The sequence below is a fragment of the Astyanax mexicanus genome, chromosome 18, assembly GCF_023375975.1.
Source record: "Astyanax mexicanus isolate ESR-SI-001 chromosome 18, AstMex3_surface, whole genome shotgun sequence".
NCBI classification, from domain to species: domain Eukaryota; kingdom Metazoa; phylum Chordata; class Actinopteri; order Characiformes; family Acestrorhamphidae; genus Astyanax; species Astyanax mexicanus.
In genome coordinates, this window is record NC_064425.1 from 23,071,624 (window position 1) to 23,090,672 (window position 19,049).

Genomic DNA, 19,049 nt, shown 5'->3' on the forward strand with positions numbered 1-19,049 from the left:
CTTTTACTTGAGTAGAATTTTAGCAAAGTAAAGGTACTTTTACTCAATTACAATTTTTCTATACTTTTTCCACCTCTGTTAATCACAGAGGACCTCTATAAAAGAACAAATTACCCCAAGACCCCCTGAGAAACTATAGGGCTATAGTTAATCTTTCATATAAGGTAAACATTGATTAAATGCATTTGTACTATTTCTATACAGCTCAGGTTATTAATTAGAGAGTAACGATATTAAGTGTATTATTGTTGTTATATAAATAATAATACTAGATTCTCAGTTTTAAAGGAACCTGCATCAAACAATGCTGTTGGTTGGTCATTTTGATCCTTATTCAGATGGCCCTTTCCTATCAAAGCAGACCCTCTCAGCAGAAATCTGGATTGCGAGAGACTATAGGTTTCCCTTTGCTCTGCTGAGCTTAGCTTTCATTGGCACTCGGCGGATGAAGACAGTTATCTGATGTGTGTTTTGTTTCACTATACCCGGCACCCCCAAAGCACAAATTACATCCTCATTAAGACAGTTCAGACACTCCAAACAGTCAAGGAAATAGACTAAATGTCAGTTCTAGCCCAACTGTCAGTCACTTTTATGAGTGCAGTCATTATCCCCAGCGAGAGCCGAGGAAGAGTTACCTTCTATCCATCTATTATGTCAAACAGCAATTAAAAGAGAGACACGGCGCGAGCGTAATATCGGAGCGTCTGATGAGGCCGGTGTGGCAACCGAGTGGAGGCAGATAACACCAGAACAAATTGAAGGCGTAATCAAAGATTAAACAGGAAATGGCGAGGGCCATTTCATATCCAGTGTGTATTACTGTGATACAGGCGTGGAGGAGTGCAGTAATTGATTTCTGTTCTTAAATCACTTGCCGAGACAATTTAATCTAATCAGAGAGGGAGAGGTGGAGGCCTGTGGCAATGAGTTCCGCATCTGGCTGTTGCTGACTTCACAACAGCGAGAGAAAACACAGAGTTCTGCAGACAGTGCTATCACACGTCAAAGGGGTCTGCTCTTTTAACCAATGTGTGATTTTGGAAATGTCCTTTTCCTTGTGCTTTTCTCATTCAAAAGTAAAATGATGTCAGAGTAAGCACACTGAAACCAGTACAAGATTCAACCTATTTCTTAGGGTGACCATATTTGAGTTCAAAAGTTTAGTTAGCAATGTGTAAGATTCACAGTATGTCAATTCCATCTACCAAACTTTCATTATTCAACTATGTAAAAATACTGTTTTTATTGTATGTCTAGAAATACACTGAGTATTATTACAACAATCTCAAAATAAGAAATATTACACAGTAAAAATCCAACAAAAGTTTGAATCACTATATTTTTTAAGATTTTTTAACCCATAGACTGTGTATAGCTGGACAGAGCATCGTCTCTCAAAAGTGAAGCCACCACAGGTCGGGCGCCCCCTGCTGTTCGGTTTCAGAAAGCTGTGTAACCACACCCATCCCCATAGGTTTCAATGGCAAAACAGACAACTTTCAATCACGTTTTTTTTTTCTAATATACTGTAATTCTACCTCCTTATTTAAATGTAACAGCTAGTGTAACCTCTGCTTATATTGTCAAATTTTTATATCCCCACAGAATTAGTTTTTTAAATCTTTATTCGGCTCTATTCAAAAAAGGTGTGGTTATTGTAAAAGGGCTGCTTATGGGTGGGACCAATAACAGACCGTCAGCTCCGCTCCGCCCCGCTCTGCAGTCTGTGACCGCGACGCAGCCCTCAGGGGCGGGGTTATTCAATTGAGGAGGCTGCTCTCCACAGTCTTTCTCCCTCCTCTGGTCTCTACTGCGCAGACTCGGGTATCAGGATCGCCAACATGGCGGAAGATTTTAGCTTCATTTTCATTGAATGAATGGGAACGGAGACACGGCGTCCATCTTTTTTTACAGTCTCTGTTTTAACCTTAATATGGATTTCCTTTCATTCAGTTAAGATAATACATTTGATGAATAACCTCAGACTTAGTTAATTTGTCGAATTGCCTGTTTGTCATTGGTTTTAACTATTCTAAAAACGTCTGTAGCTTTGTTTGGTAAGGGGTAATGTAAAGGTAACATGGAGTAACGTACATTTGTAATATTTGTTTTAAGTAATAGGAATAGGACTGACTTTTTGTAGCACAAGCTAATTGTTTTGACAGTGTACAGTAGATATTTGGTCAGGAAACCACTTCATATATGATTACTGTGGGGGAAAATCAACATTTATTCCATGTATTCCTGATTTACTTCATGTATTCATAATCAATTATACTGATTATTCCTGTTAATCATTCAATATTCATCCTGTTAATCATTCAATCAGTATTTTATCATTGAGTGTTATGTGAACTTATATTCTCTGATAAGGCCATTCATTCAGACTTAAGGGCAAAGATTATAAAAGCAGGGGTCTGCCTGGAGACTAGCGGGTCATAGCAAATGGTGTTTTCTGATTTATGAATTATTCTCTCCTCAAGGAATGAAAATCAGGTTTGCCTGGAAACTGTTTTGTCATAGTAAAATAGAGCTTTCTGATTCATGAATTATTCTCTCCTAAAAAGCTTATCTTCTGGTACGTGCAGTTTCTGTTCCTCTTTTTATATTTGGTAGTGACCTGTTCCAAAACAGATCACGAGGGGATTGCCTCATGTATGCAGGGGGGGACTGTATAAAAATGCCCAGTCGACACAGAAAGGGGCTTTTTTCCGACTTTCCTGACTACTCTCATTCTTCATCCATTGCTTTCGCTTTATTTTTCCTTTTTGCAACTTCAAAATAAAAACCTTCTCTTTTTGGCATCCCGGCTCGTTGACTGTCTTTGTCGATTTCCACGACATTACACACTGCAATAAAATCCACTGGCAGAAATTAGACATGATATATGTATATTTACATATGTATGCTCATGTTAAGCAAAAACATCTACCAATGGATTGAATAATTAGTAGGATTTCTTATCACAAAGTCGCAAAATGAGTTAAGTAAGACTTACATCAAGCAAACATCACAAATTTGTTGGCTAAAATTTGGAGATAAGAGTCATAGTAACTTGACGGGTGACTTTTTTTGCGCTTATTTTGAGTTCAAATGACCAAAAGATAATGGAAAACATTAAGAAAGATTTATTAAGGTCATTGTTTCTAAACAAATAAACAAAACAATCTTACAGTTGCATTGCTTAGTATAACAAAAAAAAAGATTTATTTTATTATAATTAGATATTAGATAATACAGAGAGTGAAACATTTGGGTTTTAGCACATAAAATACGTAAAAAACATAAAACTGTAGTGTTTTTCTGTGTCAGTGTTCAAACATTGGCTGACCTTTTGTGCGTCTATTCAGACGCAGTAAACCTTTTACCTCTCTGCTGCTTAAGTGAGACATTATGTTTCAGAGCCCAACTTTGCAAACAGAGAGGAGGGAAGGAGGGAGACGCACAAACTTTAGTTGATGCATGTTTATATCCTGGTATTGATTTGATCTTTATAAAGGTTCCCACGGGGTGCGTGAGCGGCCTGGGAGAAGAGACAGAATGCTGACGGATTTGCAAGTGAAGGAGGTGGTGGAGGAGCCGGGGGCGGCTGCTGGCTGGGGGAGAGAGAGAGAGAGAGAGAGAGAGAGAGAGAGGTGCTGGGGGATAAAAGCACAGCAACTCCATGTCCTCGTAAAGACGGATCAGCACCGCGAACGAAAGCTGCATACTGATTGTGGGCATGGCAAAGCCCTGAGCCAGGGAGCAAGCAAGATGTGCCGGAGAGAAAAATGCCCTCAAAGCTGCTAAGCTGGAAGAGAGAGGGCGTGAAGGAGAGAGAGAGAGAGAGAGGAGTGAGAGAAAGGTTATGAAGGAGAGAGAGAGAGAGAAAAAGGGATAGACAGAAGGAGAGGTAAAGGGGGAGAGATTGGATACAAAAACAGAGAGAGAACCGCGATAGTGGGTGTAAACGGGCCAGAAAGAAAACGAAAGAGAGAGAGAGAGTGAGGAAAAGAAGGAGAGAGAAAAAGAGAAGAAAAAAAGGAATGAATATATACAGTACATGGAGGAAAGGTGAGAGAGATAGAGAGAGATCAAAAATCTGAAGAGAGAGAGAGGGAAGTGAGAGAGGTTGTAAAGGAGAGATGGAAGAGAGAGAGAGTTAAAGGGGAGTGAGAGAGGTTGTAAAGGGGAAAGATGGAAGAGAGAGAGAGTTAAAGGTGAGGGAGAGAAGTTGTAAAGGGGAAAGAGAGAAAGGTTGTAAAGGTGAGGGGAGCAAGAGAAGGAAAAGGGAGGGAGTTTGTGAAGAGGAGAGAGGGAAGAAAAAATGGGGGTGAGAGAGGTTGTGAAGGAGAGAGAGAAGAGAGAGAAGAAAAAGAAAAATGAATATATACAGTGCACAGAAGAAAAAGTAAGTGAGATAGAGAGAGGTCAAAAATCTGAAGAGAGAGAAACAGGGGTGAAAGTGGTTGTAAAGGGAAGAGATAGAATAGAGAGAGAGTTAAAGGGAAGTGAGAGAGATTGTAAAGGGGGAGAGATGGAAGAGAGGTTGTGAAGGACAGAGGGAAGAGAGAAAGAGGAGTGAGAGCAGTTATGAAGGAGAGATGGAAGAGAGAGAGGTAAAGGGGAGTGAAAGAGGTTATGAAGGAGAGAGGGAAGAGAAAGGGGAGTGAGAGAGGTTATTAAGGAGAGAGGGAAGAGAAAGAGGAAGGGGACTGAGGGAGGTTATGAAGGAGAGAGGGAAGAGAAAGAGAAAGGGGAGTGAGAGAGGTTATGAAGGAGAGAGGGAAGAGAAAGGGGAGTGAGAGAGGTTATGAAAGGGAGAGATGGAGGAGAGAGAAAGGGGAGTGAGAGAGGTTATGAAGGAGAGAGGGAAGAGAAAGAGAAATGAGAGTGAGAGAGGTTGTAAAGTAGAAAGAGGGAAGAAAGAGAGAAGTGAGGGAGAACTGTAGGAGAGGGTGTAAGGGGAAGGAGAGAAATAAAGGACTGAGAGAAAGAGAAGACAGATGGTGAGAGGTAAAGGAGAAAAAGGGGATGACAGAGCAAAGAGAGGAAGGGGTAAAAGGGAAGGAAAGAAAGAAGGAGAGCATGGGAGAAGAAAAAAAGGGGAAGGGGAGCAGAGAGGGGGGGAGAGTGTGTGATAGAAAGAGATAAAGAGAGAGAGAGATAGATAGAATGAGGTCGATTGAGTTGATGTTCATTTCCTTTAGCTCTGTTACTGTCATCATTATTAATCGGAATAATTTGAATGCTTTGCGATGCCCGTCATGCCAATAAAGCTTCACTCAACAGTACCAGCGGAAAAAATGAGAAGCAGCGAGACAGAGGGAGAGAGCGAGAGAGAGAGAGAAAGAAAGAGAGAGCAGAGAGATAAAATGCCAGAGCTGAAGAAAGGCTCCCTTTTCACTACATAAACATAGTTTATTTGCTGCCAAGTATGCAGATAAAGAATGAGCTACTGATCTTTATATCATCAAAACATCTTTCTGTAGTGAGAGTTTGCTGTCTTTCCTGGTAAATTCATGAATTAATTAACTACTTTTGATTTGTTGTTACTGGTACATTTCTTGGGAAATGTGTAGCTGTGGTGTAAGATTCAGGGAAGTGTCCTTGTGACCAGAATACTGCTGGTTTGAGCCCCTGAACCAGCAGGACTCGACTGAAGTGTCCTCGCTGGAGTTATACTCTTTGTTTATGTAAATCATCATGAACTCAGGGACCATGATTAATTTTTCCAGAAATCTAGAAACAAAGCACAAGGAAAAGTAAGTGCAAACTAGCAAGATAACTAACGTTAGCAGCAGGCAAGCTTACTGTAGCAACAAGCTAACTAAAATACTAATGTTATCAGGGAGAGAACTAAAGTTAGCCATGAGCTAGCTAACATTAATGACGAGCTAGCTAACTGTAGCAATGTGCTAACTAAAATTCTAATCTTACCAGGGAGAGAACTAAAGCTAGCAACAAGTTAGCTAATCTTAGCGATGAGCTAGCTAAAATACTAATGTTACCTGGGATAGTACTAAAGCTAGTGACAAGCTAGCTAACCTTAGCCACAAGCTAAATTACACATTGTTACCGGGAAGTGAACTGAAGCTAACGAAGAGATAGCTAACCTTAGTGATAAGCTAGCTAAAATACTAATGCTATCAGTAAGAGAACTACCATGTATTAATGAGCTAGCTAACCTTAGTGATGAGCTGTTTGAGAGCAAATTGTGATTGATTTTTACATTTTAGAATAAAAATTTTATTTTTAAATCTTGTCCCCTTTCTTAAAGAACTTTTTAAAGTTTATTTGGATCCAACTATGCACTCTTTGCAAAAATTATACAAAACTGTTACAGAGTTCATACTCAAATAATGCAAAGAAAACAAGTTTATATTCATAAAGTTTTAAGAGTTCCGAAATCAGTATTTGGTGGAATAGCCCTGTTTTTTTTAATCACAGTTCTCCTCCACCAGTCTTACACTCTGCTTTTGGATAACTTTATGCAACTCCCGGTGCAACAATTTAAGCAGTTCAGCTTGGTTTGATGATTGTGATCATCCATCTTTCTCTTGATTATATTCCAGAGGTTTTCAATTTTGGGCAAATCAAAGAAACTCATAATTTGCCAGTGATCGCTTATTTTTTCAGAGCTGTATAATATATAATTATTCCTGTGCAGTTGGTTTTCATACTTTTAAGGGACACAGTTGGACTGTTGGAATTTTGTCTGACAGTGTGAGGAGTCTGATTTTTATGTCTCACTGTTTTTATCTCTGACTGAAATAAACATAATCTCTTTGGAAAGGTTTCTTCCTTATGAATAGGCTCTTCTAACAACCTTTCATGGAAGATTCATTAAAGTACCTGAAGAGGTTCTTCCACAGTTTTAAATTAAACAACCTTCAAAAGTTTCTTAAGAATCTTGTACTTTTGAAAATTTGAAAATCAAATGATGAATAAATTGTTTTTTATTCATTAGTTCTTAACTTAGAGATATAGTTAGTATATGATAAGAATACATTTTAATTAGCTGAATTTTTTTATTTTTACATGTGAGACATAGATGATGTGTCTCAGCTCATTACTGCAGCTATAATGTGTAAAATGCATAAGTTATATAAGCATAATCATGCAGAACTACAGCTGGCGTCGAGGCTGGAGAACGTTTCACAGACAGCAAAACATGACTGCAAGTGGCGGCGGACGCAGGTTGGGTTCCACTGGACGGCAATTCAAGCTACACTTTCTTTTTCTGAGTACAGCCTCTAAATGAAAAGTAATTTAAAAGTAATAGGAAGGAATCAGGGGACGTGTAATCTTTTAGATTACTTTACTGATTACTGCTCCACTCAGGTAATCAATAGCATGCAGTGGAATGGCTTTTGAAAGACAGCTTCTTAAGCCTGTGTGTGTGTGTGCCTGTGGGCATGTGTGTGTGTGTGTGGTTGTGTGTGTGCGTGTGAGAGAGAGAGAGAGAGAGAGAGAGAGCAAGAGAGATGGAGATTATCTAAGTAATTTAACAGTTCTAGCCACAGATGTTATTCAGCTGGAAATCTGTGTGGTTTTCTAGGTAGTACATAGCTGAAGAAGAGGCAGCGTCTATAATCATGTCTGTGCTGACTGGCCCACGGGTAGAGGAATGCACTCTTTTAAATAAAGGCAAGTGTAATTTGTAAGAAGCTGTAAGAACCACACTTGGTTCATTAAAAAAAAACAAAAAACAAATGAGCAAAGGAACTGATGTAAGACAAATACATAAACAATTAAAACAGAAAAAAATCTACTATTTTAGATCTTTTTTAGATGTACAGCTCTGGACAAAAATTTAAATTGAAAACCTCTGGAATATAATCAAGAGGAAGATGGATGATTACAAGCAACCAAACCAAACTGAAGTGCTTGAGTTTGTGCACCAGGAGTAAAGGCAAAAAGCTATCCAAAAGCAGTGTGTAAGACTGGTGGAGGAGAACATGCCAAGATGCATGAAAACTGTGATAAAAAAACAGGGTTATTCCACCAAATATAGATTTCTGATCATAAACTTGTTTTTTTTTTTGCATTATTTGAGGTCTGAAAGCTCTGCATCTTTTTTTTGTTATTTCAGCCATTTCTAACCTTCTGCAAATAAATGCTCTAAATGACAATATTTGTATTTGGAATTAGGTAGAAATGTTGTCCATAGTTTATAGAATAAAACATCAATGTTTTATTATACATTTTACTCAAATATATACCTATAAATAGCAAAATAAGAGAAACTTATTTCTCAGTTAGACTGTTGCTCCACTCTAGAGCTTTGAAATCATGCACACACTGTATCTATACATCCAAGAAGGAACAGCAAGGTACAAAAAATACTCAGAACTGTCTTTATGTAGTGTAATCAAGTGCGAGGAGGTCAAATCCCAGCAAAAGCAGCCAGTCTGGGGACATAATGTGCTGAGGGAATTGTAACCTACAGCTGTGAATAAACAGTAAATAAATTGAGGGAGAGGAACAGATAAACAGCTAACGCAATAATTTAGTGATTTCAATGGCAGCTTGATTGTTTTTGAGTTGGCTCTCACAGCTGAGTATGAGAAGCCTTTACTCTTTTAAATTTTATCTTAAAAATTTTAAATCCCAAAGGTCTGAAATAAAAACAAATTATGATTTGGATTAAAATGTTTAAACAAGTTTGTTTCATAAATTAAAAGCAGACTAAATTAGGTATTATATATTCAAGTTCATAAGTCATACAGTTTTAGGAGTCCAGAAATCAATATCTGGTGGAAAAACCCTGGTTTTTAATCACAGTTTTCATGCATCTTGGCATGTTCTCCTCCACCAGTCTTACACACTGCTTTTGGATAACTTTATGCCACTCCTGGTGCAAAAATTCTATATATATATATATATATATATATATATATATATATATATATATATATATATATATATATATATATATATATATGGCTTGGAGATGTGCTATTTTAGCTACTTTTAAATAGTGCAAACTGTACTGTAGGCATGGGTGTAATGTAAATTTGCCGAAAACCAGTGCAGTAGTCCATTTTTTGCACTGTCAGAAAATACAGGGATCACAAACTTACCGTATTTTTCGGACTATAAGGCGCACCGTATTATAAGGCGCACGATGAGTGAACGGTCTATTTTTAGTGTTAGTCCATACACAAGGCGCACTGGATTATAAGGCGCACTAAATGAAACTTTATTTATATCAGTAACAATAACTCTGAGCAATAAATCCTTCACAATATCTGTGAAAAATAACTGTACAATCTCAGAACAATAAATCCTTCACAATAGCTGTGAAAAATAAATCCTTCACAATATCTGTGAATAACAACATCTCTGAGCAATAAATCAACAAGCACAGCAAGTAACTTACGTATTACTCCGCGACGCTCCTGACAACGGTAGCCGCAACGCTCCGACAGACCATAATATTATGTTGAAGCACAGCAAGTACGTATTACTCCGCGACGCTCCTGACAACGGTAGCCGCAACGCTCCGACAGACCATAATATTATGTTGAAGCACAGCAAGTACGTATTACTCCGTGACGCTCCTGACAACGGTAGCCGCAACGCTCCGACAGACCATAATATTATGTTGAAGCACAGCAAGTACGTATTACTCCGCGACGCTCCTGACAACGGTAGCCGCAACGCTCCGACAGACCATAATATTATGTTGAAGCACAGCAAGTACGTATTACTCCGCGACGCTCCTGACAACGGTAGCCGCAACGCTCCGACAGACCATAATATTATGTTGAAGCACAGCAAGTACCGCATTACTCCGCGAGGCTTCTGACTATAATAGCGTGTTGTGCCGAATTCGGTGAATAAAACGGTTTTAAAACAGAGGTAAAGATTGGATAAGTTTCATTTCTGGATGAAGTGATTTCCAGCGCTGTTTGGATATAACTGTGGATTACAGGAGACTGGATTGATGGATTCTCTTTAGTCTGGACGCGTTTTGAAGGTAGGACCTGTGGCTGAGCGCGGGTGTGTGTTCGGGGGGTGGCGGCAGTGACCGGAGGTTACCCCAGGACAAAAGGAGAGCCTTTTATTACTGGAAACATGCGCTCTGACGCAGCTCTAATTCATGAAACATACATCCTACAGTAAAAGCACAGTTCTGGAATCCGGAGAGCCAGACGGTTCGAATGGTGTATGACATGACCGCATTCGATGAAATATGGACGAACGATAAACGCAAATATGAGAGTTATGAATTATTAAAATCATAACCAAGGCATATTTCGCCCTAAATGTTTATTTTCTGAAAGGATATTCCGCTAAATAGGCTAAATAGCTCAAAAGCAGAGATTCTAAGCTTTAAAATGGTATATTGGATGTCTATATTGAACCTGTAACTGTTCATAACTATTCAGAAACACAGCCAGTTATGAAATATTAAATATTTCTGGCCCGCCGGTGGGCCAGCGCGTGTTAAGAGGTTAACTTTACTTAGAAGTGGGCGCTAAAAAGAAACAGTTTGTGCTATTACCCCAGAACGGGTGGAAAGGAAAGTTTACCGGCACCTTGTTCTGGCCACGGAGCTACAGTGGAAACTAGCTACCCTGAGCCACAGCCGAGAGGCAGTACGGCAGTCAAAGGTAACCGCGCGCTAGCCCAAGAGGGGGATCTTTTTCTGGCGTGGGTGAGGAATTCGAGGTCAGTAAACACAAGCAAAATCCATACACAAGGCGCACTGCATTATAAGGCGCAATGACGATTTTTGGGAAAAAATAAGTATTTTAAGTGCGCCTTATAGCCCGAAAAATACGGTACTAAAAAACTCTGTAAACTTTATTGTATATTGATTTTTCTAAGGTTACATTTAATTTCCTGAATATACCCTGAGTTAACTTAAATAACACTTTGTAATCAGTTACTTAAAGATTTTATAATGTAGAATAAGTAGATGTCCAGTATTTTACAACTGCAGCTCCACAAAGGCCTTGTTTGTCCTTTTCAAGTATAGTTTTACATGATTGTTTGGCTCTAGATGCTCTGTCCTATTTCCAAATATTTTATGTTCCTGGTAGTAGCTTTATGCTAAACAGAGCATCCTCTCGAAGTATATTATACACACACACACACACACACACACACACACACGCACACACATCCAGATGCTCGGCCATACTTTGCCCTAGCGTTCCAGTTGTGTCAGGGTGTTTTATGTAATCATGGCCGGCTTTCACCATGAAAAACAATGAGCGGAGAAAATAGATTCTCGGCCCTAATTAAGAATACGCGGACAGCCTTATCTACGGTCAGAATGGAGCAGAAACCATGGAAACGGCTGAACGGCGCAGCGCAGCGTGGATGAAGAAGACTAGAACATTATGGCCATGAAGTATCATCAATGACACGTCTGTTCTGCTGCTTTGGTCAAAGTTCACTTTGGAAATGAAGACAGCAAGGCTGAAGCGTAGCTGTCTCAGGCCGGCCGTTATGCAGCAGGAAAGGCTGGATTTGGCAATTAGCGCCTTTCTGCGCGGAGGGGCTTGTCGTGGGGCCTGGGAGACTGATTGGTGCAGTCAGGGGGGAAGACAGGAAGGGGGGTGGGGGGTGTGTGAGAGGATCTCGTTGGGATTGTGTTGTGCCCTTTCTGCGCTGCTTGAACTGAGTTGCCGCTGAAGCATCGCTTTAAAGGCTTAGGAGTTCACCTTTCTCTGCGGGAAGTTCAGGGAAGTGTCAACACATACGAGTGTGTGCATGCACTGAGTGCACTGAAAAAAATTATGAGTAAAATTTACTTAAAAAAAATTCTAATAATTTATGATACATAATATATTATAATTCCTGAAATTTCAATATATTTTGTCAAAACACACATTCAAATATTTACATAATCTCAAAGATTTGTTTTGTAAACAGACCAAGTCTCTAAAAAGAATGTATTATATGCCATCTATGTGTTGAGAAATGTGTTTTAAATTTCAGTAATTATAATATATTATGTATCATAAATGATTTGAGTAATATTGTATAAATTAAGTAATTGTAATTAGGTAAAATTCTGTGCAGAAAGTACATTTTACATTAAAGAAAAGAATCGACTAAAGTTCAGTTCACTTATTTATTCTATGTAACATTTAAGTCTTGAAACCGAGTTGAAGTTACTTAAATTTATCTGAAATGAAATTTACTTAAAAAAAAGCAAATGCAGAAAGTTGCAAAAAAAAAAAAAAAAAAAATCAGTGTGGGTAGAGTGGGTTGGACAATGGGGGGAAGAGAGATGCACACAGTGGAGGGGAAGAAGACACAGGGAACTTCCAGGAATGATATTTAGAATGTTTCTAAATTTGCTTTGTAGGATAATTGCTGTTATTTTTATATATTTCTTTTTCACCTTTTGAGAACGGCAGTTAGCGTTTTGCTTCGTTTGAATAATTTATTGCGGATCAGAAGAAACTAGTTATGGGTCATGTTTCAGAACCTATATGCAAATGAAAGCAGAAATAAAAAACACCGGTTTAGATATACACAGCTCTGGAAAAAAATAAGAGACTTAAAAATGATGAGTTTCTTTGATTTTCCCAAATTGAAAACCTCTGGAATATAATCAAGAGGAAGATGGATGATCACAATCCATCAAACCAAATTGAACTGCTTGAATTTTTGCAACATCAGTGGCATAAAGTTATCCAAAAGCAGTGTGTAAGACTGGTGGAGGAGAACATGCCGGAAAGATGCAGGAAAACAGTTTGAAACTGATTAAAAACCAGGGTTATTCCACCAAATATTGATTTCTGAACTCTTAAATCTTTATGAATATGAACTTGTTTTCTTTGCATTATTTGAGGTCTGAAAGCTCTGCATCTTTTTTTTTTTTGTTATTTCAGCCATTTCTCATTTTATGCTAATAAATGCTCTAAGTAACAATATTTTTATTTGGAATTTGGGAGAAAGGTTGTCCGTAGTTTTATAGAATAAAAAAACTTTTTTTTTTCTTTTAAGTGTGCAACTTTAAAGGAGACAAAATAATCATTGTCAGTGTTCAACTTTTTTTTTCCATTTTGAGAATTTATGTTGGCCAATCTCTGACATGCCAAAAGTCATGAGATAGCAGTATCTAAACTGTTCATTAAGGATTACCTTAGCAGAGTTCTCTTGTTTTACTTTAATGTCATATATTATAAATATTATTGTTGTTAATTTTGTTACATTTAAGTTACATTGTGAGGCTGAAATAGACCACACAGCACTTCTCCTGCTCCAGCTGCCAGCTGGTGTCTTCCTGTCTGTTGGCTAGCATAAAATCCTGGTACTTATCCACGTACATCCTCTGCAGGTGCTGGATTAAACTGGTTTTAATGTACAATGTAACTGTATTTCCACCTTTTAGCATGCTGGCTTTATACAACAATATCTGTCTTGCATTCTGGTGTTTCCAGACTAAAATATCTCCAAACAAATGTCATTTTAGCCATTTCTAGTAGAAATGATCCTGAATTGCTTGAAGATGAAATTGTTTTTTTTACATTAGATTATGATCAAACCAATAGAAAGTTCTCTTTGCTTAAGCTATAATATAGTAGTGCATTTAAATGATCTTACATTCTGTTATGAGGCATCATTGTCTGGGTGGGTAGACTGCACTCTCTTTTGCTCATCACTCCCATTGTGATATTGGCTGACACAGATGTTTGTTGGCTGAGGATTGGATCTGGGGATGCTGTGCTTTCCTCTGAGAGCTGGCTGCCTAGTATGGCTGCATTTTTGGCTTTAACACTAGAAAATATATCAGAGAAGGTATGTGCTTGTGTTTACTTTCCTAGTGTTATTGAAAGCAAGTGGGAGCAGGTGATAGTGTAACGGAGAGGAGGAGGCCGGATGCAACTGCAAGATGGTTTTATTTTCCATACGGCAAAATAAACAAAGAACAAAACACTAGGGAGAAATATAAAGAAAAGGAAACTAAAACAAAACACTATGAAACAGAGGAGAACTAGAAGACTGAAACAAACAAAAAATAACAAACCAAGAAACAAACTACATAAAGCAAACCTGGAACTCTGTAGACTATAACACAGAAGAACATCTAGACATGACTTCACATGACAGCATGAACCAAAAAGCACGACACAGAACAAAGGAGCACATGGGGTATTTATACACAGGCACACACTAGGGACACCTGTGGAGGTAATGAGGGGGGCGGAGTTACAAATGAGACAGGAGGGGTTACAGATGACAAGGCGGGGCTAAGGCGGAGACCAAAACACAGTAGCACATGGCTGGGAAACATGACAGGTAAACAAAACAACAGAACAGAGGACAGGAGCAGGAAGGAACCAAAAAAGGACAGACACAGGCTAAGGTGTAACAGATAGGAGGGTCCTAGTATGTGGGTGAGTTAAATGGCTTGAATAAGAAAGGAGAGAAAATTGGGAATAAAAATGTTTAAAAAATTGCCCTAGATTTAAAATGTTCCTGTAAAGTTTGAGAATCAAATAAAATGGCAAGTAGTGTTGACCTTTATTTTATATGATATCTGAACCAAGATACATTTTTAGACCAAATTTCTCTCATCTCTTAGAATCTCTCATCTCCGCACCTCCGTCCCTCTAACCTTATATTTCTCATCAGCAGATTTTGGTACCTTAAAAAGAGAATGAGATATTCCACCTTGAAATAACACAACCTGCATTTTAGAATTGTTAATAATGACCAATTAATGTTAAAACGAAAAAAATCTGCTCAGATGAGATGCCTCATATTATATTATACCAGAATCTATTTCGTTTTCCTGCACAGATCATCCCTCAGCTTGTGTTTTATACCTGTCCTAATGTCCCTCTCCAGGTTCCTCCGCTGTTGGATAATTGCCGTCAGTCTAACATCTCAGCTCTGCACTCTTGAAGCTCAAGGTCACAAGTCAAATTGCTTCAAATAGAGCCTGAGCAATCTGCTTCCAAATTGAAATGTTCACTTCTGCTGCCGAACTCCTTAAATCTGTTCCTTTGTTCTTGAATAATTGAAAATTTGCTGTGGTTCAGCAGACTAGAAGAAAAAGCGAGAGAGTTCATTCCTCCTTTGCCGCAGACGGTCGTTTCGCCGGGGCCGTCTTTTACAAACTCCGCGTTAGACCCAAGGAAAACTGGAGATGACATCTTAAGGCCACTGAAGTGGTGTCAGGAGCGACAGCGGTGTTTCTCTTTACTTCTGCAGAATAAAAGGAAAGATAATGTGTGGCGTGTGAATGGAATCTCTAGTTGAATCTGTTGCCATTGTCTCCATATTGGCAGAGGAAAAAAAGGTAATTGTAAATTTAAAGTGGGCAGACTTTTCTCGTCACGCTTCAGCGCTCTCTGCACCTGCACCCCCAAATGGTTTGATCCTGAATTGTCTCGTAACTCCGTCTTTCCGGAATTCAGTTTTAAAATGCTGTAATTACTGAAAGACTGGCAGAGGTGCTTGGATGTCATTGAAAAAGCTATAGGAAACAATTCAAATTCTTCTGTTTGTGAGAGTCTATTTATCTCAAGCAGTGTTGAATTGAATCAACACTCTGTGTGATGATGACTATGTTACTAACACTGTACATGCATTATGTTATTGTTTTAGTTATTTAGATATTTAGTTATTGGTTTAGTGCACCTGAAATAAAATCAGTGAGGCTTTAAACAATTTCACCAGGTGATTTGTAACAGGAGAATACAGAATCCAAGCTGACAATGCTACCAGTTAAGAGTAAAATAAGCCTGTAAAGTAATGATGATCACACACTGATGTAGCCCGATTACAAAAACCTATTTTGTCTATATATATATATATACAGCTCTGGACAAAATTAAGAGACCACTTCAGTTTTCTTCAGTTTTTATAGGTATATGTTTGAGTAAACATTGTTGTTTGATTCTATAAACTACAGACAACATTTCCCAACTCCCAAATTCCAAATAAAAACTTTTGAGCATTTATTTGCAAAATAAATGAGAAATGGCTGAAATAACAAAAAAGATGCAGATCTTTCAGACCTCAAATAATGCAAAGAAAACAAGTCCATATTCATAAAGCTTTAAGAGTTAAGAGAAATCAATATTTGGTGGAATAATCCTCGTTTTTAATCACAGTTTTCATGCATCTTGGCATGTTTTCCTCCACCAGTCTTACACACTGCTTTTGGATAACCTTATGCCACCCCTGGTGCAAAAATTCAAGCAGTTCAGCTTGGTCTGATAGCTTGTGATCATCCATCTTCCTCTTGATTATATTCCAGAGGTTTTCAATTTGGTAAAATCAAGGAAACTCATCATTTAAGTGCTCTTGGAAATGTGTTAAAAATCATATCACCTTTAATAACATTTGTGATACATGTATGACAATATGTATTGATATTGAATTATTGGCTAGGCCTACTTTGAAGTTACTGTGGGTTCATTGGAAGATGTGGAACAGATACTCAGAGGGAAAGAGTGGAAAACCCACTTTGAATCTGGTCATTTCGGCTTTACTTTAAACTCAATGATGGCAGTCTGAGACACTTGGCCTGGGAGAAGGGGGTAGATCTAGTTGCAGATTTAAGAACATGGCCAAGATTTTTGCCTTCATTTCTTACCACAGCGTCCTGCAATCTGAATTAATTGTTGCGTGGCTGTGGCTGCGTTAATTGTTAGGTGGCTGAGTTTGTTGTGTAATTCTCAGTCTGAAGAAGTTTTACAGAAAATTAAGCCATTGTCTGTAGTTTGTACGCTTAGTTTTATTGATCTTGTCTGGCTCACTTCTGTTTGAACTGCTGTTCAGTTATGCCGGAGCAGGAGTCAGCCACAAAGTCATACAGTATTTACTCTATGGACCTATCAGAAAAGAATTTTACTTCTGTTTTTTTTTAGTTTTTTTAATTAATTGAATTTTAGGTTAGATTATATTCCTTTAGACTGAATAGTATGTCCAAAAATATCCAGTATCTTCATCTACTTAGTGAACGCATTTAGCTAATTAAAGTACAGATGCAGCAAAGCTGTTCATGAATATCATCATTTTACCATATACTACTTATTGCTGAATAGGTTAGACACAAGCATGTATTGACATGATATAAAAGTTTACTTATAGATAAGAAGTCAGATTGTCAGCATTACTGTAATATATTTAGGCTAATTATGGTATTTTAAAGCTGAGTGAATCTGGGTAAATATCTGGATTTAGTACAGATCTGTAACATTTTTGAATTATTTAGTGTCTACAGTTCTATACATTTCCACAAATAGTTCAATTGGGTCCACTATAAGAGGTAACTGCTGAATACTGTTAAGGAAAAGTGCTTTTGGCCAGTCTGCTATTTTCTTTTGCACATCACATGACTGGAACTCCAGCTGATATCAGATGGTTTACAACTATTAGTTTCTTCTATAAAAGAAAGACTGAAAACTTGGTTATTGAACACACATTTATTCATGTTATAAGTTATGTTTTATATGATATATGATAAGTGTTTTGCTGGACTTAGGTAAATTCAACCTGCCCAGAGAATGCAAATTAAAATTAGCCATTTTTTGTGAACAATTGTTTTTTATTTATCTATATTTTATTTATTTGTCTCTTCCCTCACCCCCAATGTCAGTTTCCTCCCCTGCTCCTGACAGACCCCACCCAGACATTGGAAAATATAGTCACATCTAAAATAAATAAATAAACTAAATATTTGGCTAAATCTGGCACATTTGTTACTATTGTAAAATAATTATGCTGATTAATGCGTCGTATAAAATTAAAGTGCAGCCTTTGCTCACACATGTATTTGATTGCACACAGTATAATTTCTATACCAAAAGCATTACCTATAGAAGATGACACTTTTAACTTTGCATTTTTGCTTGATGATAAGTGCAGCCAATGTGAGGGGGAAATGTGAAACGTGATATTTTATATTTAATTGTTGCTTATCACTACTTGCCCCTGTTCTTCTTTATTCTTGGTGGTGTAGCTACAATGTAAAACTGTTTAAAGCAAAGGTTTAAGCAAATCTGTACTGTACGGATTGCACTGATTCGTGCTCAAACTTACTTGCGTAACCTAGCAATTACTAAAATTTTACTTCAGACTATGCTAAGCGTGAACCCTAACATATATATATATATATATATATATATATATATATATATATATATATATATATATATATATATATATATATAGTTTGGTGATATTTTGGCTTTGGGAAAATAGATTACTAAACCACAAAAAAAAAAAAAAAAAAACAGGTTTTAACCCTCATGTTACGTTCATTATTCAGGAACAGTAATGGTGTTCCCGGGTCAGTTTGATTATCCAAAAGAAACCCCTAAAAATCCTAACAAGCAGTGTAAATATTTCATTATTAACTCCATCACTAATTATTCTATCAATATTTAGTGCAATGGTGTTCCTTACTCCTAACAGGTAATGGTTCTTTTAGGATAAAAAGTTCATAAAAAGTACATGTTCAAACTTGAAAAAAAAGGTTTTACTTCTTTATTACTTTTGAAAGACCAACATATAAAACACAATAGTTTTTAGTTGACATAACATTAAAACGAATCACTGCAATTTTGTTTTATTTATGGTATGCAGGGGGTGGTTGCAAATATGTGAGATGAATCATTTTCACATTATATGTTGATTACACTAATTAAGACAAGTAGTTAAAAATACTTTTAACTATTTTTTATAGATCTTCAAACTCTAAAACGGGTCAATTTAACCCAGAACATAACAGGAGGGTTAAACCTCTAAAACTCTAAATATCTCCTGTCTTTTTAGTCTTATATTTTTAATACAAATTATGCAAACCTTATCACATAAAGATCACATTTATCTATTGATAAAATCAGGAAAGTGCTTAAATAGACAGGGAAATATGGTGATAGAACTAAATGTACTCAGTCTCATGCCCAGATCTGGAAGATATAATTTTTTTCAAGCGTTCTGAAGGAAGTCCCTGGTGATTTATTGAGGTATCTCACTTCCAAGCAGTTGTACAAAAAGTGGCCACTGTTGCGTAAGGCTGGGAGTCCTGCAGGAGTGAGAATGCGCCTGAGAGAAAATCTTTCACCACTCTGCTCTAC

The 19,049-nt window shown here is 37.5% G+C and overlaps 1 protein-coding gene and 1 long non-coding RNA gene across 7 annotated transcripts in view; both read left to right on the forward strand.

Annotated features, from left to right (window-relative positions):
- Positions 1-19,049, forward strand: part of cadm2b (cell adhesion molecule 2b) — a 321,622-nt gene that overhangs the window by 22,480 nt on the left and 280,093 nt on the right. The gene's annotated exons all lie outside the window — the stretch shown is intronic.
- LOC125782644 (uncharacterized) lies at positions 2,344-2,807 on the forward strand. The gene is made up of 2 exons (XR_007425365.1): positions 2,344-2,418; positions 2,500-2,807. It is a non-coding gene; the product is annotated as an uncharacterized LOC125782644 (long non-coding RNA).